This window comes from Micrasema longulum, unplaced genomic scaffold (assembly GCF_059751315.1).
Source record: "Micrasema longulum isolate JH-2025_06_02 unplaced genomic scaffold, ASM5975131v1 h1tg000632l, whole genome shotgun sequence".
In the NCBI taxonomy this organism is placed as follows: Eukaryota; Metazoa; Arthropoda; class Insecta; order Trichoptera; family Brachycentridae; genus Micrasema; species Micrasema longulum.
The window spans coordinates 596,117-623,484 of record NW_028277828.1 but is presented as its reverse complement, the minus strand read 5'-3'; the positions used below and the strand labels follow the sequence as shown (position 1 = coordinate 623,484).

The 27,368-nt window shown below is 32.8% G+C and overlaps 1 protein-coding gene across 2 annotated transcripts in view; it reads left to right on the top strand.

Annotated features, from left to right (window-relative positions):
- Ntan1 (N-terminal amidohydrolase 1) overlaps positions 1 to 27,368 on the top strand; it is a 292,280-nt gene that overhangs the window by 8,855 nt on the left and 256,057 nt on the right. For both annotated transcript variants that reach the window (XM_088229063.1, XM_088229061.1), the window contains exon 2: positions 17,288 to 17,372. The gene's annotated coding sequence lies outside the window, so the exon portion shown is untranslated. The remainder of the gene's footprint in view (positions 1 to 17,287; positions 17,373 to 27,368) is intronic.

Here is a 27,368-nt window from a genome sequence, read left to right as displayed (position 1 = left end):
GTATAGTTGAAGGTAAATTCTCTCGAGCGATTACGAAGAGACACTACCGACCTACCCTTATTCAAATTTTGGTAGATATATCGATATGACGGGTATTTATATCATGGAACTTTGTCTTAATGTTAAATCAAGACCTAAATATTTTAGTACACAAGAAAAAAGCTACTTTCATAACACCAGTGCCTCGATTAAGAACTCTGTCTTCATCTGTATATATCGAGACGGTATACTTAACTTCTGTACCATCTGTATCTTACCTCGGTATGTTCTACCTACTTGTCATATCGACATCATATGATCGAAACAAGCCAATGGAATGACCGCTAAAAATTAGTCCGCGTTCCTTACGTCATTAACATTTCAAATAGTTCTCATTTATATTTTAAATAGGCTTCTGTGATAGAAAGTGCCCACTTCAAAGCGATTGTAAACTCCAATAAATCCTAATTCAAGCAAAAAAAGCTCGATTGAACATGATTTTTAAAAGACTTTTGTCACTTGCCAAGACGATATGCTTAACGATCGTCTGTATTTATTTACCGAGCGACTACAAAGCCGGCTCCTTCAACGTCTATATACGTACACTCCGGAAGATAGTAAAACAGATGAAAAAAATATTATAACTCAATTAATTTTTTTATTGGTAACATTTTATGGCTAGATGCTCTTGTATGTTCATAGGGCAGCATCTAGCTAGTCTAACCACAGCATCTAGCCACTAATTTCCGAAACTGACAGTAAATCCAAAATTATATTCGACTTCAAAATTTACATATTTCTTTCTCATATTTTTAATAGGCTTTTAAGAAAAAAAGTACCAACCTCAAAACGATTAAAAATTTAAATTAATGAGTTATAGTGAGTAAATAGTGAGTTATTTACAACTCGTTGAAAATGGCCCTCAAAATTAAATATTTGGGTAAATCATAAGAACGCAAATATTTCTTTTTTATTAAAAAAAAAAAAAAATCAGAGTTATAGAACAAAATGTTTGACACTGTTAATGCGTAGATAAACGTATCGAAGAGTACTAGACCCGTCAGTATAAACCGATGTACTTACATCAAAACTTGATGGTGGGGGGATCGGTAGTATTTCTTTGTAGTCGGACGAGAGAATTTTATCTTCAACTATGACGTCATACTGAAGCTATGTCATTTTAGAGCGTAAATATGTGTACCGTGACGTACGCTTCACCTTGTTTCATATCGATGTACCTACCAAAAACTTGAAGGGGGGGGGGGGTCGGTAGTATATCTTTGTAATCGCTAGAGTGAATTTATCTTCAACTATATCGTCAAGGTGAAGGTATAACGTTTTTATCTTCCCATCATAATCTAGGCCCAGGAACAAAAGTAAATTAAAAACTCCATTGGCGAAACCATAATTTATACAAAAAGGGCCCGGCCCGTATGCATGATGGCAGTAAAAATTTATAATAAGCTTACCAATAAAATTAAGGAAATAAATTGTGTTAAAAATTTGCAGGAGTGTTAAAAGCGTTTCTAATAAATAAATGTTTCTCTATTATAAATGAATATATGGAATATGCAACCGAATAAATTAAAATGTTTGGAATATAAATAATGTAAGCAATAGATACCATAATCTCTTATAATGTTTTAACTGATTGTGTTTTCTAATTTTTTTGTTTATTTCGTTTCTTAATTTAAAAAAAAAAAAAAAAAAATATTATTGTATTTTTTTTTTAAATTTTGGTTAGACTGTAAGAAATTGCTAGTGGTAATAAGTCCGCCATTCAACTATATACCTTTGTTTTTATTTTTTTATGTATGAAACTGTATATTATGGTTAGTAAAGATTTATTTTTCTTATTTATTCATTTTACAGAAACAGACAGTCGACAATGATATAATAACATAAAAAAGATACGATTTAAGGACAGACCAGCGAAGTTTCTGAATATAAATCATACATATTAAATTGTTGTACAACAAAAGGGTGTGTTTATGTGTATTTGTATGGGAGTAAGTGTATAGGTGTGTTTGTGTGTATGTGGGAGTAAGTAAACAAGGGGAAGCGTACGTCACGGTACACATATCTACGCACTAAAATGACATAGCTTCAGTATGCCGCCATAGTTAAAGATAAAATCCTCCCGACCGATTACGAAGATACAATACCGACCCCCCCTACCAAGTTTTGATTTACGTACGTTTTGTACCGACGAGTCTAGAACCCCTCGATACGTTTATCTACGCATTAAAAGTGACCAAAATTTTGTTCCATCTAGCGATTTATCTTTGATTACGATTCATTAAATTTCTTAGTTGTTCTGAGATTGTCACCGTTTGTCTTAAAAGCCTATTGAAATATGAGAGAGAAATAAGTACATTTTGAAGTCGAATTAAATTCTGACATAACTGTCAGTTTTAAAAACGAGCAGCTAGATGCAGAAGATAGAATGGGTAGATGCTGCCCTATTAACATACAAAAGCATCTCGCCGTAAAATGTTACCACTGTAAAAAATAAATGCAGTTATTATATTTTTTCCACCTGTTTCACTATCTTTAAGTGTACTTATTGAGAGACGGCCTTGTAATCACTCAGTTGATAAATATAGAAGATCGTTAAGTATACCGTCTTGGTAATAGTCAAAAGTCATATAAAAATCATATTCCATCGAGCATTTTTTGCTTGAATTAGGATTTATTGGAGTTTATAATCGTTTCGAAGTGAGCACTTCTTATCACATAAGCTTATTTAAAATATAAATGAGAACTATTTTAAATGTTAATGAAGTAAGGAACGCGGAATAAATCTTTGGGGTCATTCGTTGGTTGATTTCGATCATATGATGTCGATATGACAAGTAGGTAAAACATACCGAGGTAGATACATATAGTACAGAAGTTAAGTTTACCGTCTCGCTATGTACAAATGACGATAGCATTTTTAATTTAGGCCTGGGCCCGTATTAAAATGGGAACTTCACGTTTATCATCAATTTTATCTACAAAGTAAAATTAAGTTTTCTGTATAAAAAATAGAACATGTACACAATTTGTTTTTCTAAACATGTTTAATTACAGGTTACCGATAAAGAGAATTTAAATTTTCATAAAAATATGTCCATTTTTGTACATAAATATCGATTTAACTTTATACCGTTTGTAATTGCTCCCGTGGGCTGCGATTACAAACGTGTTAAATTAATTATAATATAAGCCTTTTTGATTGTGATATTCAAATACGGTCAAGGGGTTAAATTTTCTATTTGTTTACAAAGATTTGGACATGTTTGTTAATTTATTCGGAGCCGAGTTCATCCGGTTTAGTTGTAAATAAGGGATTTAAGTTTAACAACATTTCAATTCGTCGAATGCATAAACAACAAGGTCTTAGGATGGTCTAAGTCTGACTTACTATGCTAATATCACAATTTATATGTAAATTGTGATATTAGCATAATATATACACCTAATATCCGCTGCTGACTTTAATACCTTGTAAGAAAGTTGAATATGATACTTATGTATTTACTAATACTTTTATTTCCTTTTCGTTTATAAAAATGAGGTTTTTTATATTAGATTATTGTATACACACATATCTATTTTATTTCCTCAGAGAATATTTATTTTGTTAGTTGTTATGGCATTTGCCTACCCTTTTAATGAGTTTTTTTATGGGGGCCTTTTACCAAAAAATTCAAATGTCGATTGAAATATAATCCAAGTTTGCTCTTGGCAGAAAGTCGCGGTCACATTGGCAGGAGGGGAGCAAGTCGTTAGGATCCACCTCCATCCGATTCTGCCTTCAGCGCTTCTGGAGGCCTGTTAAATAGAGACGCTAGTCGTTTCTGTCACTAAGTCTGTCCATCTGCAGGACTTCTTCCGCAACATGGCCGAATTACCTGAGAATACAAATTTGCACAGTAAAAGAAAGACGCTGCTCAATACCCGATTCTCGGGTTATAGAAACATTAGTCCATGGGCTGTCCATGGTATCCGCAACATTCTACGCCAGCACCACATTTCGAATTCGTCTATCTTGCTTCGTTTTCTTTTTCTCAGGGTCCTCTCTCAAGAACATAGGAAAAATTAGGGCATTGCCCTTTTTTTGTTATTTTGGACTTGGTGATACTTCGTTGTTGCTAAACTTTTTCCAACTTCTGCATTGCAGAGCTTGCCAAAGGGTTTCTCCTCTCGATTTCAGCATCGCAACCTCCCCTGTTTACTTCCATTGAGCCCAGATAAGTATACCCATTTACGACCCCGCAATTTCCTATTTGAGATCTTTCCGATTTATTCGGACATTAATCATAATTTTGGTCTTTCCCCTGTCGATTTCAAGACCAAAATTATTGCTCGTATTTTCTAGTAAAGAAAGAAGTTCGTTTATGTTATCTGCATTATCGGTAAGGAGAGTAGTGTCATCGCCAATCGCCATCAATATAAGTTTACATCTTTCATATTTACAAACTCACATGCAACTTAACATTGACACATAATAACATATTTTTTTATTTTGAAATATTTGGATTGAAATTTATTGCAACAGGGAGGGCGAAACATTGAGAAAAATATTTAGAAATATCTTTAAAAATCAATATAACTTCAGTATAATCTGAAGTAATATATGTATATATATATATATATAAATTTTACCTCGAATTCATTCATTCGACGTACCTGTAGAAATTATAACGGGCTCAGTATTGATGTAGACATTTTTAACTGCGCTTTGCATTTGTACAGAAAATTTCTTCATGGGGTCGATTATTTGGGATAGTTGCCGAATGTGCATCTTGAGTGGTTTATGCTATGTATATGTGCCGCATGTAATTTATATGTTTGTGTATGTTTTATATGTGCGTTCATGTGTGTGCGTTGATGGCTCGGAGTGTACATTCGGTATTTTTATTTATTATTTATTTATTTATTCATATTTTTCACTTACAAACTATAATTAATACTAAACATAATGTGACCTCACTGGGGTTTCCCGTGCCGAGGACACTTAACAATTTAGTTTTTTGAAATTACATTTGAGAATAAACAAAGAAAACGCAAATGTTAACAATTATTCTTTTCTCACCTGAAATTCTTATTTATTTATTTTTTTTGTCACATTTAATGGTTATATCTTTCCCATAATTTATGAAAATTTAATTGGTTTTTTTATGTTAAAAAATTGTTGTTTTTAAACTTATTATGTATGACTGTATGTTTTCAGAATAAAATAAAATAAAAGATAAAATAAAATAAAATTAGAAATTAAAAAATTGAGTTCTTTTTAATTTGTACGAAATAAAATAAATCGATATCTGTAGTCAAAATAAGTATAAAACTCTTACAATATCAGGATAACCTATAAGGTGTAAGCTGACTATTGACAACAACCAGCGGAACAGGTCATGAGTTTTAGATACCTGGGAGTAGAAAACTCGAGTCATAGCGATTTGTACATTGAAGTTCAAGACCGGGTCAGCAAAGCATCAACTTGTCGAGTTGTCTGAAGAATGTAATATGAAGAAGTAAGGAAATGCGTATCGATATCAAGGTCAGAATATCATGTGTGAGACCCATCATGACGTATGCTGTGGAAGCGCGGGCTGACACTGTTCGTACCGAAGGTCTCAATGTCCATTACTAGAAAAACGTTACGAGATCGGATCCGTAATACTATAATCAGAGACATGTGTGAAATAGACGATATCGTTCGATGTAGTAGATTTAGACTAAGATACTGGAGGGACCAGGTGGGCAGGATGAGCAGTGACAGACTTGTGTACGCTGCAGTAGGCATGGGTAAATCAATATTATATTTTGAGCTGCAGGTCAGCTCGCAGCTCAAGTACTTGATCTGGAGTTTTGAACCGGCTCTTAAATCAGCTCACATTATTTCACGCGACTGCCGCGAGTCGCGAGCTCAGGCGCGAAATGTTTATGGCAGTGAGCCGAACGGCAGTGGCGAATGGTTATTTTATTTACACTTAAGCTATAAAAAAAATCATATATTTGTGCCTACATAGAAGGTACATAATATAATGTTAGTAATATATACTATTAATTTATATTTTTCTGTGGTTCTGTGTGATACAACAACTCTCATACATGAAATCAACTTAAACGACGTTACTTCGTGATAAATTATATTATATAGATATATTATCCATTACTTTAATACATAACTCATTAAAAAATATCACTATGAATTCAGTCGATATTAGGTATTCAATTGAAATGTCAACTGGCCGAATTGTTCTAGAAATGAATAGTGCTAAAAACGGCCGCATCGAGCGCCTTATGTCCTGCAATATGACCCATGAAAGTAATTATGGTCTTTTGTCAAAAGTACCACTTCAAAGAAAAATAGCCCTTAAGAAATAATGTTTGAAATACTGTTTTTCAAATCAAGAATCTTCAAATAATTTGTGTAATCTGCTAGTTTAATCTAGGAGAAAAAACCCGCGCTGGGGTTAAGACATTCAATATAAAGTATAGTAATTTGTATGAAAAAAAAAGCTGGAATAATCGGTTAGTTTCTCGGCTCACCGCGGCGCTGGGCGCGCTTTATTAATATTAATATTTATTTTTGGATAAAAATTATGAAATAGAAATGATTGAAAATAAATGGTAATTATTTATTTATTTTTCTGTAAATAAAGTTACAGTTAAACATTATTATGGTTAGTCAAATATAACGGTAAGCTGCGTATAATCGCTTCTATACACGGTTCGCCCTTGCCGAACGGTACAGGTCGCACCTTTCGTTTAAAATAAAAGTATGGTTCAGCGAATCCCCGCTAACGCCCTGAGTCAGCTGGCCTGATATTCAATTTTCTGTAAAGTGTCGTGTACACTGTACACGTTCAGTTCGAACGCAAATCACGATGTACCGCTGTGAGCTGTGCCACCTATTAGAAACTTAAGTTGTAGCTCAACATCTCGAATCGTTCTGATTCTCTTTTTGAACCGGTGCAAAATTGAGTTACTCATGCCTACGGTACAGCCAACAAAATCCCATTTGTACAACTAGCAACGTGCGCCTGAAAGATCAGCCAAGAGATGGAGGGACAGTTGGACCATATCATCTCAGGAAAACAATTAGTTTTCTGTAACACAAATCTTATGATCTATTTGAAGAAGAAGTTATCTGTAGCATGTAAAAAATCCTATAACAAAAACCGGTTACGTCAAATGAATTGTGAATATAATGTATTTTTAGGTATGTTATATATTTCCTTTATTCGGAGAATCGTAAACATCGCATTTTACGCATTTTCTTTAAGTTAGTGGTCTTACAATTTGCATAAAACCGCATCAAAAATATTTAAAAACACTTCGTTTCCGGTAAAATGAATATATTATTAGTATATAAAACCATTCGATTTACATATCATTTTATCGAACAATGCCCAAATTTACATAAAGAGCACAAAACAATAGCGATCGATTTCAATAAATTAAAGAACAGAATTCTTTCGATTCAATAATGTCCATGGCAAAAAAGAAATCCTATTGAACAATAATTTGATCCGAATGTTTGCTGACAAGTTCTGGATCTAATCTGCTAAAGATTAATTAAACATTTGCAAATGTTCGTTGTCAGCCCCGCTTGAGGCTCTAGGTTCTATTTCTGGCAGGGGGGGCGTGGAATATTGATTATAAAGGGGGTTCCTTCACTGCAATATCTCATCGTCCCTAGACTAGCAGCTGAAGCGTAAGACTTGATCACCTTACCTTCCTGTAATAGACGATCGAGACCGGGTGCAGATAAGGGGTTAACAGATTGTAATGTTGAAAACCCCTTTGAATCCCTTATAATTTCTTCCCATTTATTTTTTTCCTGGATTTTTGGTGATACTAAAATAATATTAACTGACATAAAAAAAATAGTTGAAAATCGCATTTCTACATAAAGTGCACCTGGCTGGCGGTTAAAAAACGACTAAATACGCGTAGGGCTGGACTGAGCGTTTGGGCATGAGTTAAGTGCCATAATTTTAGAGGGTTCCGAGTGCGTCTTTGTGTATAACAGGTCGATGGTTTTATTTAAGAACACCGAACCTGTTTCTATGGTTACATAAAAGTATTATGAAGTAAAGTTTTGTTTAATCTTAAGAGGAAACACGGTCCGACTTTTCTTCATACAAACGTATTCCCGTATTTTCTTTCTGGATTATGGCACTATTGCAGTGATTTTTTTACACACTATAAATGTTTACCATTGGCGTGTCCGTATTGTTTCGTTTTTATAATGTTTATGTTGTTTATTATGGGAACTAGAACCATCCAATATCCCGTAAAAAAGCACAGTTTTATCTGCTGTCTTTGGGCTTAATTGGTTTGAATTATTTGGCTGGTGAAGGGGTGGTAATGGTTCTGGCTCTCCCGATCGGACTTGTTTCTTCTGGTTCACTAACAAGCTAATGAACTAACATACCCCATCGCTGTCAGAATTAGGAAAATTTGATTGAGGGTGACAGACAAATTGACTGTATATACTTGACTGGTTGCTCTGACGGCGATCGGGTATTAAAAGCAGTAAATGTAAATTCCAAAAATAAAAATACGCGAATCTTTAGAAAACAATTTTTTTTTTGAAAAAATAAATAAATCTACCGTTCATTACAGCAAAAAAAAAAATGTAATGTGCGGATTTGAAAAAAGGCCACAAGACCTTTAAAACAGATGGGAAAACATATGGTAAGTGGGTGGGGCGAGGCTTTCAATGCTGTTTTCGGGCGCTCGGTATATAAATATTATATAACTATTTTTGAAAAACGCAAAACGTACCGATACAGAAAATTTTATATGATACTCTGTCTAAAAAAAGAACAAAATCGGTTCAGTTTTGAGATGCGGAAAACGGGACAACGAAACGTCGATTTCGTCTATTCTAACAAAAGGTCTTACATGCAGTTGTCTTTTTAGCACAGTATCGGGGAGGCATCTGCAAGACAGTGACAGGAAAACAATGTTCGAATACCTATTTACCAAACTTCTCTATACTCGCAATTTATGTAATCCGAAACACAAAAATAATAATGTTTACGTACATATCTAATTTGTAGTATCCATATACGAGTATAGACTCAAATCTATCAATAGCAAAGCATTGCCGGGTTCAGCTCGTTATCTTATAGATAACTTTTTATTAGCTTTGCACGACATAAATCAACACGAAATGTGTCCTTGTTTAAGTGGCTACTTTACTCACTGTGTAACATTGATCATTCTGCCTGTTTAAACCTTCAAATTTCCTCAACTCTTTTATCTGTGGACTTTTGTGAAGTAAATGAGCTGAAACCTTTATTGATTTGGATGAGATTCATTTGGCTAAAATATTTCACCTTAGGCAAGCACTGAATTTTTTTTTTTTGGAAATATCGGATCTTTAGCTTCATGAAAATCAACAGATGGAAGAAATGAGGATGTTCAAACAGAGAAAATGGTGAATTTTACACAATGTGTAAAATGACCACTTAAACCAGCCAATGACAGGTCTACACAAGCCTACTAAATGCCGAGAATACAATATTTAAAAAAAATGTTTTTCCTCTGCAGCAATAAATTTCGATCTTAAATACTTCCTAGGGAGAGAATCCCGTATGCCTGCAAACATTTTAACGTAGTTATGCAGAAAGCACCCAGTCCACAATTTTGAAAAAATGTGATTTTTGTGTTAGTAAGGTCAATTCTATGTTTTGCTGAAAACAGCTAGATCGCTTTTATACAAAAAATGTAACAATCACCTTCTGAAAATAGTGTCGATAACAAAAACGGCATTTCTCAATTTGCACAAAACACCCACAGCACTAGAAAAATCTGACGGTACTTCAAAAATCATTAAAACTGGTCAAATTCGTAATTAGATTCTTGTTTGTAATATATGAAAAAATAATGTATTTATTGTTTATCATTTGTCAAAGTCAAAAATTTCCGAGTGTTGTGCAGATTTGATTATTCACTCGTTTTATAAAAGTGCTTTTATCTTTTTTTTATTTTTTTTGTTAAAATTTTATTGATAAACCCTTACGGGTTACATACATTTAACAAAATGTTTTCACTTTTAAAATTCACATTCTACTCTTAATAATAATATTTTTAACATCTTTTGTAAAGGTTGTCTGAGTCTTTTGTTTAGTTTTGTCTGGTAGTTTATTGTATAATTTCAGTCCATGGTTTATAAGTCTCGATTGTCCTTTTCTCGTTTTAAAAGATTGTATATGATATTTTTCTGATATTCTCGTATTGTGTTCATGTTTACTACAATTTTTTTCAAGTTTTAATTCTTCGTCTACAATTACATCAGTGGCTAATTTATGAATAAATTTTAAAGATTCTAGTTTAAAGAGTTCAGTTACGTTTAATTGTTTAGTTTGTTCAAAAAGTTCTTTAGTTGCTGTTAGATAGGGAAGGTCATATACTAACTTTAATATTTTATTTTGCTGTCTTTGTAGTCTGTTTATGTCATTTTGATATCCTGTTCCCTACTTAGTTTCACTTTTCTATGGCTGGCTAATTTCTGCATAACTACGTTCATTTGAACAAACCCAAATAATTAAAGACTTCATTTATTCTTATCTTTCAGTTTACATCTCAATAAATAGTGAAGTTGCTCGTAATTATGTTGAACTCGTGACGCTATGAAAATAAAATTTAATAGCAGGTTACTTGACTTATGCGCTATAATTAATATGTATTACCATCGGAAGACCTCAGAATTATTATAGTATTTCTACTTTTCCATATAGTAGAATTCCATCACGCCAAAGAATAATTCATGAACACGAGTAAATTAGACAAATTTTTACTATCGCGGGCACTGGTAAAGCGAGCTAACCCCACTTGTATGACGTTCCTCATTTCTCTATCCGAACATAGAGCTCTGCATATTTCAGTCTTATGCTTCGACTGCCAGTCTAGAAACAATGTTGCATGATAATCGCCTTTGAAATTAATATTTCACGTGCCAGGAATCGAACCTAGGGCCTCAAGCGTGGTGGGCGAACGCGCCAATCGCTACGCTACAACCCACTACACTCTAAACAGTAAGCACAAAACACTATTTTCATTCGATTTCCTTTTTTAAGGCTTATATCTAAAAAAAAAAACCGTATATGTGTATTTAATGAGTTCATTTGTTAAATTTCGTTAAACACCCAGATATACGAGTACCTACTTACAAAATTTAACTTAAAATGATATACCGCATTTTTGCACCGTAAGAATTTTTTACTCTGAAAATCTAACCAAAAATTGGTGTGCGTCTTATCGTCCAAAACATTTTTTTTTCTAAAAATTTATAGATAAATTTTGAGGTGCGTCTTATGGTCCGATGCGAGTTATCCGCAAAATACGGTAGGTGAGAGTGGTGATCAAACGGATAGTGGTTTGGCCGGTTACCGGATGCCGGATATTCGGTGAGCCTCTTAGCCGGATAGCCGGATATCATCATGTATATTTTTTTCACGCAAAAATATTTTTAATCAAAAAGATATTTTTGATTAAAAAAAAATATTTCCGGGTTAAATTATTTTTCTCAAGTATATTCCATACATTGAAGAACGTTTTTATCTAAAAAAGTATATTTTTTAATGACGGTTACTCATTGATTTATATATATATGTCTACACTATATGCAGCATTAAGTGCCCGTCTTGTGTTCCATCCAAATGGAGTTTCGGAGCATACCTTGTAGTCAGTGAACGTGAAGCAGCGTAAAAAGGCGTGATATGCAGCTTTGAATTCACAGTAAATTTACAGTTCTGATCAAGACGCTTGACTAACACACGGAAGGTTTCGGGTTGGATTCCCGGTGAGAACACAAAAATCAAATGTGATTTTGCGCAAGCCTTGGTATCCTGTGATGTAATTCATCACTGTAATTGGGCCTTGTGACCTGTTGTGGTGCAAAAAAAAGCAATAATAATCTGGGATAGACAGTTAGTCTTTTTTACTCTACCACGCGTTTTCCATGGCACTGTTCTTACGACAACGTTCATTTTTCGGAACATAGTTTCGAAACATCGTTTAATGAAGCATCAGCTCTGTTTAATTATACCCCAGTGGGACGGGGTTACTTTCTTTTTCCCAATCACGGTCGATATCAGTAAATCAATTTTCCGGATATTAAGCTACTATCCGGTATCCGGCATAATTTTACTATCCAGACGGAAAATATATTTTTTACAAAATATTCTACAAAAATCGTTTACTTGCTCTTTTTTAAAGTGAATTGTAATAGCAATAAAATGTTTTTGCTAATTTCATTAAATTACATGAACAAATTCTTTATTTTTTTCTATCATTTATTGAGTGGTACAAATAGTATAAGTCAGTTATAGAAGTATAAATAGACTCATTTCTGTCCCATTTTTAATGATTCAAGTAGTATATCTTGAATGTTTATGTTATTTGTACAAATTCATTTGAATTAATTAACTCAAATAAATATTTATATTATTTATTGACATGACACATACATTTGTTAATTACAATGAGAAAGTTTATAGCGACACAAAAAAGAACGACCCACGCCTGTGAACTTGCCCGGACTCGCTAGAAAATCCGTAGAATTTTTTTTTTAAAATATATCAAAAATAAAAACCACTTTCCAACCAACTTCCCATTGTAATCGGGGCCCAGGACAACTGCTTATTCGATGTACTCGCCATAGTGATACAAATGTTTAGTACAAAATATTTTTTGGGACAATATTTTGGACAGTATTTGTTAAAAACTCTCCAATTATGAAGTGTAGATTCCATTAAAAATAACGTATTTTTATATTTATATCTTATTTTTTTAAATATCATTCCAACCACACGTGGGCGGGAATTCCTTCAATTTAATACTTTATTTTTTATTATTATACATTATACACATGGTAGAACACGCCAATGCACATTGTACATTGCACGTAGATAATAATTTACCATAATAACTGTTTGATTTTCTAACTTGACAGGTTATTGATAATTTTATGATCTAAAAACCAACGAACTTTATTTTTATCGGATGGGTGGGGTTTGAATGGGCGTGTCGTAACTAAAACACGCCCTACCGATCTTACTAGAACACGCCCTATGTATGATTAATATGCGCTATTTATTTCATCTTTTTTTCAGACTGCCCGCGCCAAATAGAGCATAGGGCACTGTATCTGTATTGACGTCTTCGTCGCAAACTAATATGATGAGCGACAGTGTTCTGTATCGATAAATTTACATTACATCGTATTCACTGCATTTCGTGGTTACCCACCATATGATTGATATGGGACTCGTTTCACACTGTTCATTCCGTGTGTATCAATTTAATTTAAAAATAAAATGCTTTTTTTTTTAGAATAAGATTTTGAAAATTGCCATAGGTACTTTTTAAAAATACAATTACAATATTTCTTGACTAAATGTTTTTAAAAAATAAAATAATTAAACCTTTTACCAAGCTCTTTCCTATACCCTTTTCAATATTAATACAAGTTTTCAATTAATATTTTTATATACTTACGCACCCACACACACGCACCCACCCTCATTCATTCACACATACACACACATGAATACAAACGTCACACACATACAATTACGTAAACACTTTTCTTATATAATATTATGTATTATTAGATTAAATTGGCTCTTGTATTGTTAATATATTTCTACTTTTTTTTATGCAATAGATGAAAATATCCCAAATAAAATAAATTTACAGTGTTTATTTGTGACGACCCTATTTTTTTAAAACGTGTGTATTTTTATAATCTATTTCCCAAAATTAAAAGCTTTAAACTCATTTACCCTTTGTAGCTGCTCCTATTTTAACTAACTCTGTTTTTATTAAGACGTCCAGTGGTGTTATTCTGAATATTCTCTACCCCTTAGACATTAATTAATTTGGGGATTATTTTGAATACTACGACACTTTGCTTCATAGAATGATGCATGTAAAATGATGTATAAAACCGTTTAAAAATGGAAAAAAAAACAATGCGGTTTGGTCAATCCAACCTATACAAGTGTTCTGAGAAAATCATCATGTTTAATTTCACGTGTTCATATTTATTTGACGTTTAATCATCAGTTTGGCCAGATATGAAGCAAAATGTAAATGCGTGCACAAAATAAAAATCCGTAAATTAACCACTCTCTAGGGGGTAGAGAAGATTCTGAATACCACCCCAGGATATCGAGAACCTGATCTCCTGTAAACTAGCCAAGCCTGGTTTACTCTTGTGTGGCTTTGATGTCACACTAGTCTACATACGATTCAAGACTCAATATATCTCATTTATTTTTTAAAACTTCGTAGTTGTATTTTTTTAAATCTTCAAATGTACATTTTCACACCGGATTTAGAAAGTAAAAATTGTAAAACTATGCTGGGTTTTAATACATTAAAAAAAAATCTTTGCTAAGAGAAGAATGAATGTGACGCCAATCCAGTGATAAATGTGTATACGAGAGCGCACGAACTCATAACAAAGAAGAGAGAGACGCTCTTCTGTGGCTGGTGTTAGTGCAAAACGAAACAGATTTAGTCGGTTATTGAAAGTGATGGCGGATGCACGCATGTAAGATGAATGGCGTATTTATGATTTTAAATTTATTTTACTAAAACAGGGCTAATTCAAATGTCTAAACTTTATAATATTCCATCGTTTGCATGTGGAAACACGATGTTACATCACCCCTCGCAAAGGAATAATTTACCACAGTCTTTTAAGAGTTCAGGGTCTTAGGGGGCACCTTATCGGCTCTACTTGATGACATTGGCACCGGAGTTTGCTGGGGCCTTGCAGGAATAGCAAGCGCCACATTCAACATTATGAAGGCTGTCTGGAGATCGGATATCTACTCAGTAAAAACCAAATGTCGCCCATATAACGCCTGCATAACAACTATTCTCTTCTACGGATGTGAATCGTGGCGCCTCACTATGGCCCAAAACAACAACATGCAAAGTTTTGAGAAAATATTAATGTCTCAGAGGAATCTTGGGTGTGCGCGGTGGTTTGACTTTGTATGTAATGAAATAATAAGAAATTGGACGCAGCAAACCCCTGTGACAACTGTCATAAATTATTTAATCTTGAGATACTTACATAATCAAAATAAATTTAATAAAGTCCAATTAGAGACCTCTTTGATGTTATTAACATAAATTGTTACATAAATATAATTTGTAATGTAAAATCAGTAATGTTACAAAACCTATATTAGCATAAAAATGAAAATACAACTTTTGTTGATTATTATATTTAGTAAAATAAAGCTTATCGTCGTTTAATTTATAAGTTGATTGTTAATGTAACATTTGATAAATTAATTAAAACGTGAACGAAGAGAGGGCCCCGCTGGCGTCGGGAGATTTAGAAATAAACGATTCAGACGTTGTACAAAATTGATAGTTAAAGAACCACCATGACACAACCTTTTGTTATTGACCACGGAGCCTGTCTTAGTGCCTTGCGCCTGACTATGAATAGATGTACCTGACGTCTGTCAAAAACATTTACACTTCACCATAGAACCCTGTCATCTCGTTGACGCTTGAACCATGGACCATCGAGAAAGATCTAATGCTGCCACTCATTCGGCTCTCGGTAAGCGCGTTCGGGGAACATTTGTGATCAGTGATCACTCTCTTACCTCCAAGTTTCGTGACTTAAGCGTAATTGCTTGAGAAAATTAAACAAAACACGATTTTTGCTCATTTTACAAAAATAGCGAAACGATGCCATGTTAGTTATTTTTAGCGGTGTTTCAAAGATGCAGTTACAGCAAATGATTATTACTTAATATTAAAATTATATTACTAATGCTCACTGTATTATTGTCCTGATGTCATATGCAATTTTAAGTGCAGGTGAGGGCAAAAGCAAGGATTTAGAAAACAACATTTTTTTTTTTTTTCGAAATTATGGTTTTTGATTTTATTCCTACACATTTAATATTTATTCTTGCAATATGTTATGGCATGAATACTCGTCTAAAGATATGTAGTATTTTGTCATGTACATAGGTTAATAAAAAGCGATCATATGTGTCGGGTTGTGGTCCCGTTGCTAGTTATTTTCTAAACGTCACTTAACTATAAAAGTTTTATAAATTATTCAGAATCGTGGTAATGTACCTTCAAATATCTTGATTAAGTGGTCAGCCATTTTGAAGTAGTGATCCATTAAATAATAACCCTGTTTCTGATACATCACATTTTTTGTACTATAATAACATTTCGTAACGTGTTTTAATTAATGCTACGCCGCGCCGTGCTTGTAGACGATAAAAAAAAACGTATTAGAATAATATTGAGCTGAACTTTAATTAAGATATTAATTTGGATTTAGGTTTCGCTGTTTTTTCCACGTTTTTTTCGTTTTAGTGATGGATTGACATAAAACTTTTCCCAAGGCCCTGATTTCAGTGGGAAGTTAACTGAGTTATCTTCAATTGTCATTAAAGTTAAATATAATTTTCTGTCCGAAATGAACATATATATTTGTACAAAAATTTCAAATATCTTCGTCGGTAACCTGTAATTGAACACATTTATTTATTTTTTAAAGAATATTATTTTTTTTAAAGAAAATTTAATTTTTACTTTATAAACAATTGAAGATAACTGTTGAATTTCCATTTCAATCGCGACTAGGTTTGAGAAAACCTGTATTTTAATTATTGTAAATCAACGGGAATTTAACCAGAAACCTTTGTGCGAGAGGCAAGCATCTTATCCATTACATTGGGTATATTTGTATGCGTCATATTTAAAGGTGTAAGTATCTATTCGATATTAAACATTTTTTATTGTATTATATTCCAGTGTGTATTTTTTTGTATAAAAAAAATAATATATTTAATTACGAATTTTAAAAAAATATTTTTAATGAGGAAAAACATTTTTGAGCAGGGAATGTGAGAGTCTAAGCATTTACAGGGCTTATGATCTGTCATTGGCTGGTTTAAGTGGCCACTTGACACATTGTGTAAAATTCACCATTCCGCCTATACTCCCATATTCCCTTTTCAAAAATGTTTTCCCTCTCTGTTGCAACAAATTTAAATATGAACAACTCCCTAGGGAGAAAATCCAGCCAGTCTGCAAGCATTTGGACATACTCAAAACATTGTTGATTTGTAAATAACTCACTATTAGAAAGGGCATCAAGTGGGGTTAGAGTGAGGTTCGAACCTCGGACCTCCGATCCGTGAATCCGCAAAACCAACCACGGGACCACAACCCGAGTCCATTGGGTCGTGCCATGTTTTTCTTAAAGTAGTCATGTTGTTTCCTCGTATTTTTCTTTCAGAAATCACGAGGAATCTACCTGATGCTGTTCTGTACATGGCATGTACGGTTTGATCCCTGGCAGTAGAGAAGGTTTATCGAATAAGGTAAGCAATATTTAATTTATTTAAGTCATTTAAGTTTTCCAGAACAACGGAAATCACATAATTTGATATAACAAATCGCATGTTTTTATATTTTTTTTATGAAAAGGTTGGTAATTGAATGAAACATATCGGCGCTGGAAAGGAAAAAGATACAAAGTGACATGTAGCAACTTTACAGAAGAGCCAATAAAAGTTTTTATTTTTTTATTTTTTATTAATAAAAAAATATCATGCATGCGTATTGTTTTGGCGTGATTCTTAGATTATTTAAATAAATTTAAAAAATCTAAATTTTTTAACAATTAAAAAAAAAAATAATTGGCTCTTCTGTAAATTTGCTGCATGTCGCTTGGTAACTTTTCGATATGTAAATTTATTGCAACAGATAGAGGAAACATTTCCGAGAAGACATAAAAAGTAAAAAAAATGCAAATCGCTCTCATGTAAAGACAAAGAAAATCACATGCGCCGTTGTTCTACGATCATGACGATACGTATGTAAACTGTATATGTCCTTGATATGATTTTCACAAAAATGGCGCTGTATAAATTATCCTAAATAAATAAATAAAATGCAAATTAAGTGTTTAAATAAATAAGTAATCCGTAGAACTCGTCATTCTGTACTTTTCGACATTCCGAGCTCACAGACTAATAATATGAAAAATAGCACTCTTTGGAAAATACAGGCTACCTATAATGACAGTTTTAGTCACATCGACATTTTGCTCTGTAAATACTATAGTTTTATTTAGACATAGACTTTTTGAATTTATCTCCTGCTTAACTTTTACATACATCTACTACCTGCATCAAATAACTACATATTGTTGGTTGTGATTTTTTTTCATTTTTAGTAATAAATATAAATGTTCGTGGAAGCTGAGAGAGAGGGGAGGAAGGTTGAGTTGGAACTGTAGTGAACTATTTTGTTGTAATGAAATGGTTAGTTTGGCTTAACTTGGTTTTGTTGTAGGGTTGCGTGAAATTGAATGAAAGATTCACTGACATTGTTCTGAGATTTAAAAGATAATATGATGAATACAAGATTACACAAACAATGATTAAATTAAATACAACTCTGAATGAACTAACCGTGACACGAATTTATATTATGTGGAGATGTAAAAGTCTTAGAGAGAGAGAGCAAAAAGCTGACTGAACCGAAGTCGACACGGGAAACGGAGATTCTTTTGAGTTTCGATCTTGTCGACGTCGAGCAGTTCCGGTGTGCCTTACGCGATGTTTACTTTTTATTTAATTGTAATATTTATTTTTCTAGCTTTTAATTTTTTCCCCTCTCCTTCTGTATTCATAATAAATTAACGTGAAATCTGCAATTGGTCTTACTTTTTAAAATTGTTTTCTTGTACCTTGATTTTGTTAAAAAACCGTATGATTTCCATAATAAATAAATAAAAATAATGTTATTTGTGGTTTTTACGTCTAGTAAAAAAGACATAACATGTCGTTCGAATAAATTCATTTTCGGATCGTGTCTTGTAACTTCGCAGTATTTAAATTCATCGAATATTTATTCCTGTATGTTGAAGTTGAAGTATGTAATATGAATGTCTGGTACATGAGAAGATATTAAGACGTTTTCACAATGGATATTTTTATATATTGCAAACGTGGAATTCTTTTCGTATTCGGAAACTATCTTCATGGCTTATCGCGAATTCCTTCGGCCGAGATCCACAAAACGATCACAACGCTGCAGTGTAATTGAACGTAGCTATGCAGAAAGAAGCCAGTCCGCAATTTTGAAAAAAATAATTATTGGTGTTATCGGGTGTAGTTGGGTCGATTTTATGTTTTTCTAAAAACAGCCAGGCCACTTTCATACAAAAAACTGTAATAATCACCTTCTGAAAATAGTTTTGATTACAAAAACGGCATTTCTCAATTTGCAGAAAACATCCATAGAACTAGAAAAATCTTACGGTATCATGGGAAGATTAATTCCTTCAAAAATATGGGTGTCTTAAATAAATTGATAAATACATTAGTATTATTTATTTATTATATATACGGCCTAAGCCAATTACAGTAGTTAGACGAAGAAACATATGTATAAGAAACTGAACAAAAAAAGCATAAAACTATGTAGCAAAAGTAAACAAGGGCAATAAAATAATGGTATACAATATAATCATAAACACGAACAACATATAAGACTTCGAGCCAAACCGTGTCAATCCATCTTCATCCCACACTGTTTTATTGACGAAAAGCCGGAAGATCTATCCCAAAAAAGTCTAGTTGTGTGACTAATTAACTAATCGGCACATTCTGGACATTGGGCAATAAAAACAAAAGTTGCTCTTAGACGATTTGATAAATAGCTGATTTTGACTTCTGGTGACATGGTTGAGAACATGAAAAGAAATTGATTTCAACAGAGATGCGAAATCACTTTATAATTTTGTAATATATCTTTAATTTAAAAATACATGTAAAAAAAATCTTAGCACAGAATCCCACCTCATACATTCAAAGTTTGAACGAAGTATCAGACAATATTAGATCCAGCTGTTTTCTGCAAAATGCATGTTTTTGGTTGTGTCGTCATCCAGACTCAAAAAATCATTAAAACTGGTCGAATTTTTTTTTAAATGCATCCATTATTTATCATTCGTCAAAGTAAAAAACATTCTAACTGTCGTGTAGATTCGATTATTTTCTCTTTTCACAAAAGTGTTATCTCAGTTTTACTTTTCTATAGCTGGCTGCTTTCTGCATAACTATGTGCAGTTGAAAAAAGTCATGTGGCAAATATTATGTTTTAAAGAATCGCGCGTGTTATCTCTGGGAGTTTTTTATATTGCTGTTTGTCATCGTTTTAGTGGGCCGTATGATATTGACAATTTTCTGTTTCTTCTTCAGAGATTCGTGTAAAAGCATTATGTTGTAAGTAGGGGAAGGTTTCGTACCTTGAACCTAGTTGTACCTGGGTTCTATTGCCACTGTGTGCAATCTAGTAGCTTTTTAAAAATGGTACTGATGATAGTTTGTAGGCAATCCACTAGATCGGATTTTTTAATTTTTTAAAATTATTTATCAAACATACAAAAATTAACATATAAATTATCGAGTCCTACTGAACTGTATAAAATGCAGTTCGTCAGCAGGTGCTTATAGTTATAGTAGGGCCAATGAGGAACTTCAGCCCTACGGGAAATTGGATACAAAAAATGTTTTCTTACGCGGGGTGAAAATTAGAGCATTAAATTGTAGCTCAAAGTTTCTTGAAAATGTACAGAAAAAATAATAAAAAATATTTTGATAAAAACGCACTACTTTAAATGACGTCACTGGTTCATGTGAATCAACCTATGATCTGAGAGCTATGGAAGATTTCCGGTCTGCTTGTCGCTTCTGGACCAATAGGAAGAACTGAATGAGAATAAGCGGAAATGAACCTCTGACGTCACACGCGGAGTTATTTCAGAAATACAAAACTTTAAAAAATCGTAGCGCCGATAATACGATATGTAAAAATTAAAGAAAAATTTTTTTGACTTAGTTTGACAGTCTATTAACAAATAAAAAATTTGAAAAAAACCACTGAACTTCCTCATTTAATAGGTCACATTTGACATTTGTCGGTTTTAGCTTCATAGTGAGGTAACCTGCTTAAAAACATCGATTAAAGTGAATGAATCGATTCGAACTTCAAACATAATATATGTCAATTGAATTCAGTTGCAATGAAAAAGTACTTATAGGTACTGTAATTTTATTTTCAAAATCATAAGTCGAATCCCTGTCCCATTATTATTTTCTATCTTAAATTTAAGGAACAAAATAAGATATGTGCATAATTTGACAAAACTATCAACATTAGATTTTTCTGGGTAACATCCCTAGTGTTTAAAAAGAAAAAGGGTTCACTGATGCAACATTGTAACGACGTTTAGAACAGAAAAAGTTTATTATGTTTAGAATGGTTTATTAGTGAAAGTAAATCATAAAATTACCTTCTTTTGTCATTATTACAATAAATATGTAATCGTAATTAAAAATAGTTAAGCAATTGAGCAGTTCTAAATTCTAAAAAATAAATAATATTTTACTACCGCTCTTACAAGGTTATGTTGTTGAATTTTGATAAAGTGTCAAATGTGACCTATTAAATTGGCCCTACTATAAGCTCTCATATATATATATATATATATATATATATATATACATAATATTATCTCTTAAATTTATAAAAACTCTTATTTCTATGAAAAAAATATATATTTATGTACTCGTACATCGAAAATAAAAAAATGTCCAAATAAAAAAGAAAAACACAAAAAAATTTCAATATAAAAATCCACGTTCTAAAAGCCAGATTCTGAATTTTTTTCTGATTTCTGAAAACGTCATATGACAGTTGATAATTTTTATTAATTTTAAAGCATTTGAGTGAAATGAAAAAAACGTTTTTTTACCAAAAAGTAATTTTTTTTGTTAATATATGTTACGTTTTCCCCACCGCCTGTATTTTATTATTGCGCAATCGACATTTTTATATGATTGACTAGTAATCTTAGCTTACTATCACATGATTTTTTGTTGTTGTAAAAACCTAACCTAAAAATAGCTATTTGGTTATTTCTCACATGTAGTAGGGGTGTTGTACCTTGGTCCTTTAAATGGTATGTACCTTGGACCGGTCCAAGATACATTACCATATGATTTTTTCCCAGAAGTACATTTCTCTTTTATAACCAAAGAGGATAACTTTTTGGGATTCAACTTAATGGGATATTTTTTTTATTTATTGTTCAGGATCTACATGTCAATCTGAATATATTACTTGTATATCTAGTTTAAATCTATCTTGTTACAATATTGAGTAAAATATTATTAAAAGTTGTTTATTCTTTCACGTACTTATATTTCTTTTGTGTTTAGTAAATATTACAAATGAACGCTAATTCGTGTTCAAAATCTTTCAAATAGTATTTAAAGGTCCAAGGTACAACACCCCTAGGACCAAGGTACATTACGAGTGCTGTACCTTGGTCCCAAATGCACTTTTTTTAAAAACGAACGCAGCTCACAAATTAATCACATTTTTATGCTGAAGTAAAATTTCACATCTAGTAAAAGAGTTGAACTATAGGATGTTGTGATAAATAAATTTGAAAATACGCATTTAAAATGGTGAAGGAAAAACTTTAAATAAGACCGATGGAGGACACCTTCCCCTATGTGTGATGTGCATTTTAGAGCAATATTGTAGTCAAATGTACACGATTAATAATGAAATTTATGTTTTTTTTAAAATATAATGGTGAATGTTTTGACTCATGTTCTAAATTTCGTAAAATTTAATTAATTTTGTTTTTATATTGTTGTAAAAAACATAAGGATTAAAAATATGTGTATATTTTATTTTTTGAAACATTTCAAACCTTTTTCCTTACATTCCTTATAATTTCTTCCCATTAATTCTTTTTAATGGGTTTTTGGTAACACTAAAACAATATTGAATCGGGTTGTGGTCCCGTGGCTAGTGTTGCGGACTCACGGGCCAGAGGCTCGAGGTTCAAACCCCACTCTACCCCAACTTGATTTCCATTTTCTAATAGTGAGTTATTTACAACTCGTTGAAATTGGCCACCAAAATTGAACTATTTGTGTAAATTATAAGAAAGCTTATATTTCTTTTATAAAAAAAGAAGAAAAAAAAGATATTAACTGACATTCAATACATCTTTGAAAATCGCATTCATAAATGGAGTGCTGCCCTCTTGGTGAGAAGAGCTGAATTTGACATTTGCAAAAAGAATACCATATTTGAAAATTAATTATTTTATATTTTGGCATTCAACCAGAAATAAGTTTTGGAAATCAACCCATAAAAAATAATTAGGTACCTACCTTACTTTAATTCAATATTTGAATATTAATAATTTTTAGTTTTGGAATTTAATCATAAACAAGTATCTAAGTACCTACTTATCAATGAAAAGTCTTACCAAGGTAAAAGCAGGCAAGCCAACGTTCGGGCAGGAGAACGTCTGTCGGGTCCACTAGTATAAAATATATTAGGTATCTGATTAATGACAAAAGCGTTAGACGGGCTTGTCAACACTCACAATTCACAGCAAAATTATTTAGGTATCGAAGATGGCGTTGTTAGTTCGATTTTCGTTCGTTCTACAGATGTGTTTGTTGCGCAGTAGACACCGCCGTTGTTTATAGTTTATGGTAATATTGTTCTCCGTCCGTGTTCCGGCTCCCGTGTTGTTTATGGCCGCGCGAGGACCGTACAGGACGCCACGGGGAGCCGCAGGATTGCATTAAAAAAGAACGAAAATCCTACCAATGAAAAGAATCGCGAATTAGTTTTGAATAAACTCATTTCATGCCCACGCAAGTGTGTTAACAACAAAATATTTTTTAATGAGGAATTTCAGCGAAATTCATATAGAAGGAATTTTTTTTATATGGAGTCTTCAAACTTGTTTGTAAAAGGCCCTAACAATACTATTTAAAAAAAACTGGAACCTCGGATAACACGGTCCAAAAGTTAAATATCGATAATATTTGAGCGTTAATTTAACAACGCGTAATCTCGGATTCGATTCCCTGCATGGTTTACTTGAAATATTGATTTAAAAGGGTGTTTTTACACGAGAATATTTCATAGTCCCTGGGCCCCGATTACAATAGGAAGTTAACAGAGCTATCTTCGACTGTCTATAAAGAAAAATCGATATTTGTGTACGAAAGTGAATATATTTGCGTAAAAATTTAAAGCAGTGGTGGCCAGAATTTTGTTTACCATGCGCTAATTTTTTTACATACAAGGTCAGATGCGCCATACAACTCGAACTTTTTTTACCTTCTTACGTTCACGTTTGGGGTTGTAAAATACAGATAGAAATAGGAATTGCTTCGCTTATGAGAGGAAAATGAATACCTCAATCACGGAATTCAATGAATTAATTTACGTCATGGCGCCTATTTTCAAATAATGGCCACAAGAATGCAATGCGCAGCCTGTGATCGTTCAATGCGCCACGTTTGGCGCATGCGCCACGGTTTGGCCACCACTGATTTAAAGTATCTTCATCTTCATAAATTTCTAAAGTCAAACATATTATATGTTTTATTACCATTAAAGTATTGTTGAACACAATCCGGACGCCTTAATAATCTGTCCGGATTGTCGAACCACCACTGTACAATTGCTTTTCGACTGGCAGATTACGCCTCAAGACTAACTCTAGGTACATTGATACCCCACCCTAGTGAGGGAACATTATCTTTAATGTAAAAAAAATATAATTCAAGATTTGTAAAAGGAAGAATAAATTAAGTAATATTAACATATTACAACAGAGATGAAGAACATATTAGAGAAGGTAACATAGAAGTCCAGGCATCTACAGGGCTTATGACCTGTCATTGGCTGTTTAAGTGGCCACTTTACACACTGTGTAACATTCACCATTCTGCCCATAATTGAACATCTATAATCCTTCAATAAATTCTTTCATCTGTTGATGTTTGTGAAGTTAAAGAGATGAAATTTTTATTTATGCGGGTGAGTTTCATCTAATTTAATTATTTCACCTACATACTAGGCAATACTACTACATAAATGTTCTTCGTCTCTGTTATAATATGTTAATATTAAGAGCTCCCCAAGGAGTTGAATCCAGTCCTTGTCTTAAAGATTTGGACAAACTCAAAATATTGTCAAAGTAATATGTCCGAGTGTTTATTATTATTATTATGGATAACTTATATAGCGCCATTTTCGTAGTATAATACCTCAATGGCGCTTTAGATAGTGATTTTACTGTTTATTTTTTTTTTATTGAAGCTTTTAAATTTGTAATTTAATTAAAACAATTTATTTTGTTGGCACATGCCACGGATTGATTCAAATGATTTAGAGAACAAGTGGGTTTTAAGTTTTTCCCGAAACATCACTTCACTTTTACAGCCTCGCACCTCTGCCATAGGACCTGCGACCGCAAATGCGCTTTCACTAAATTTAGTGCGCTGTTTGCGTAGAGGTTTAATAACTTTTCCTCCCGCCGTAGACGAAGCTGATCTAAGCGTGAGACGCCTGTCAGCTAGTTCACCTGGAATGCATAGTTCCCTTAGATATTCCGGAGCAGAGTTGTGCAGTGACTTATACATAAGCAAACAGAGTTTGTATTCGACCCTCTGTGGAAAACGTAGTCAGTGTAGTTCCCGAAGTAGTGGAGTGAAATGACTGAACTTTGAGATTATGTACAATTTGTTCTGATAGTTTGGAGACAATGAGGAAGTTCAGTGGTTTTTTTATTATTTTTATTTGTTAAAAGACTATTTAACTAAGTCAATAATTATTTTTTTAAATTTTTATATATCGTATTATCAGCGCTACGATTTTTTAAAGTTTTGTAGTTCGGAAATAACTCCGCGTGTAACGTCAGAGGTTCATTTCCGCTTATTCTCATTCAGTTCTTCCCATTGGTCCAGAACGACAAGCAGACCGGAAATCTTCCATAGCTCTCAGATCATATGATCTTGATTCACATGAACCAGTGACGTCATTCAAAGTAGTGCGTTTTTATTAAAATATTTTTTATTAGTTTTTCCGTACATTTTATTTATTATTTTATTTTATTTTATTTATTTAAACGCCTTTTAGGCTTTTACATGTTTTACATACATATATACAAAGAAAGACAGACATGTATTTTACAAAGAAGTAGCAAAAAAAGAAACTTTGCTCCACAATTTTATGTTCTAATTTTCACCCCGCGCAAGAAAACATTATTTGTATCCAATTTCCTGTAGGGCTCAAGTTCCTCATTGATTAAACCGGAATGTTATTAAAGAAAAAAACGTTTATTTCGATATTTCGAAATAAAGACAAGCACTTTAAATCGCACAAATTTTGTGGTATATTTCTTAAATTCTATGTTAAACAATTGTGCCTTCAATAATCGTTTTCTTTTGTTTTTTTTTATTTTTATTTTTTTATTCTGTATTAAAATTAATGTACAAAAGTAAAAAAATCTAGATCGCGCCAAACCAATAATAAATAAAAGTTTATCGGCTCGTTTCGAATACATTTTTATTTTATTTTTATATATAGTAAATTATCACAAAATATCAAATAATCACAAAAACAAATCAAAGGAAAAAAAACCACTTTTAAAAAACACAAATTTATTTGGACTGGAATAACACAACTTTACACCTTGAAGTTTTGATTCTTGATGAGAAAATCCTTCAATCGTTTCCTTCTTTGCTGCAAACTGGTGGAGTTCTTTACCTCGGCAAAAAGCTTATTAAATAGCTTTGGTACAATATATTCTGTCGTTCTGCTTCCATAGAAGTTTTGTGCTCTAGACTCTACTAGTTTCATGGCTGTTATCGATCTTGTTCCATTACAATATTTGAGTTTGTCCAAATGCTCGTAGACAAAAGACTGGATTTCACCCCCTCGGGAGTCATTAAGATCAACAAATTACAAAAGGGATGGAGAATATCTTAAATAAGGGAATATGGAAGTCTAGTATTACTCTGTTGGCTTATGTATAAGTCACTGGACAACTCGGCTCCGGAATATCTAAGGGAACTATGCATTCCAGATGAACTAGCTGACAGGCGTCTCACGCTTAGATCAGCTACGTCTACGGCGAGAGGAAAAGTTATTATACCTCTACGCAAACAGCGCACTAAATTTAGTGAACGCGCAATTGCGGTCGCAGGCCCTATGGCATGGAATGCTCTCCCAGCAGAGGTGCGAGGCTGTGAAAGTGAAGTGATGTTTCGGAAAAAACTTAAAACCCACTTGTTCTCTAAATCATTTGAATAAATCCGTAGCACGTGACAACAAAATAAATTATTTTAATTAAATTACAAATTTAAAAGCTTCAATTAAATTAACTTACCAATAGAATCACAATGTAAAGCGCCCTTGAGATATTTTATTACGAAAATGGCGCTATATAAGTTATCCATAATAATAATAATAGGCAT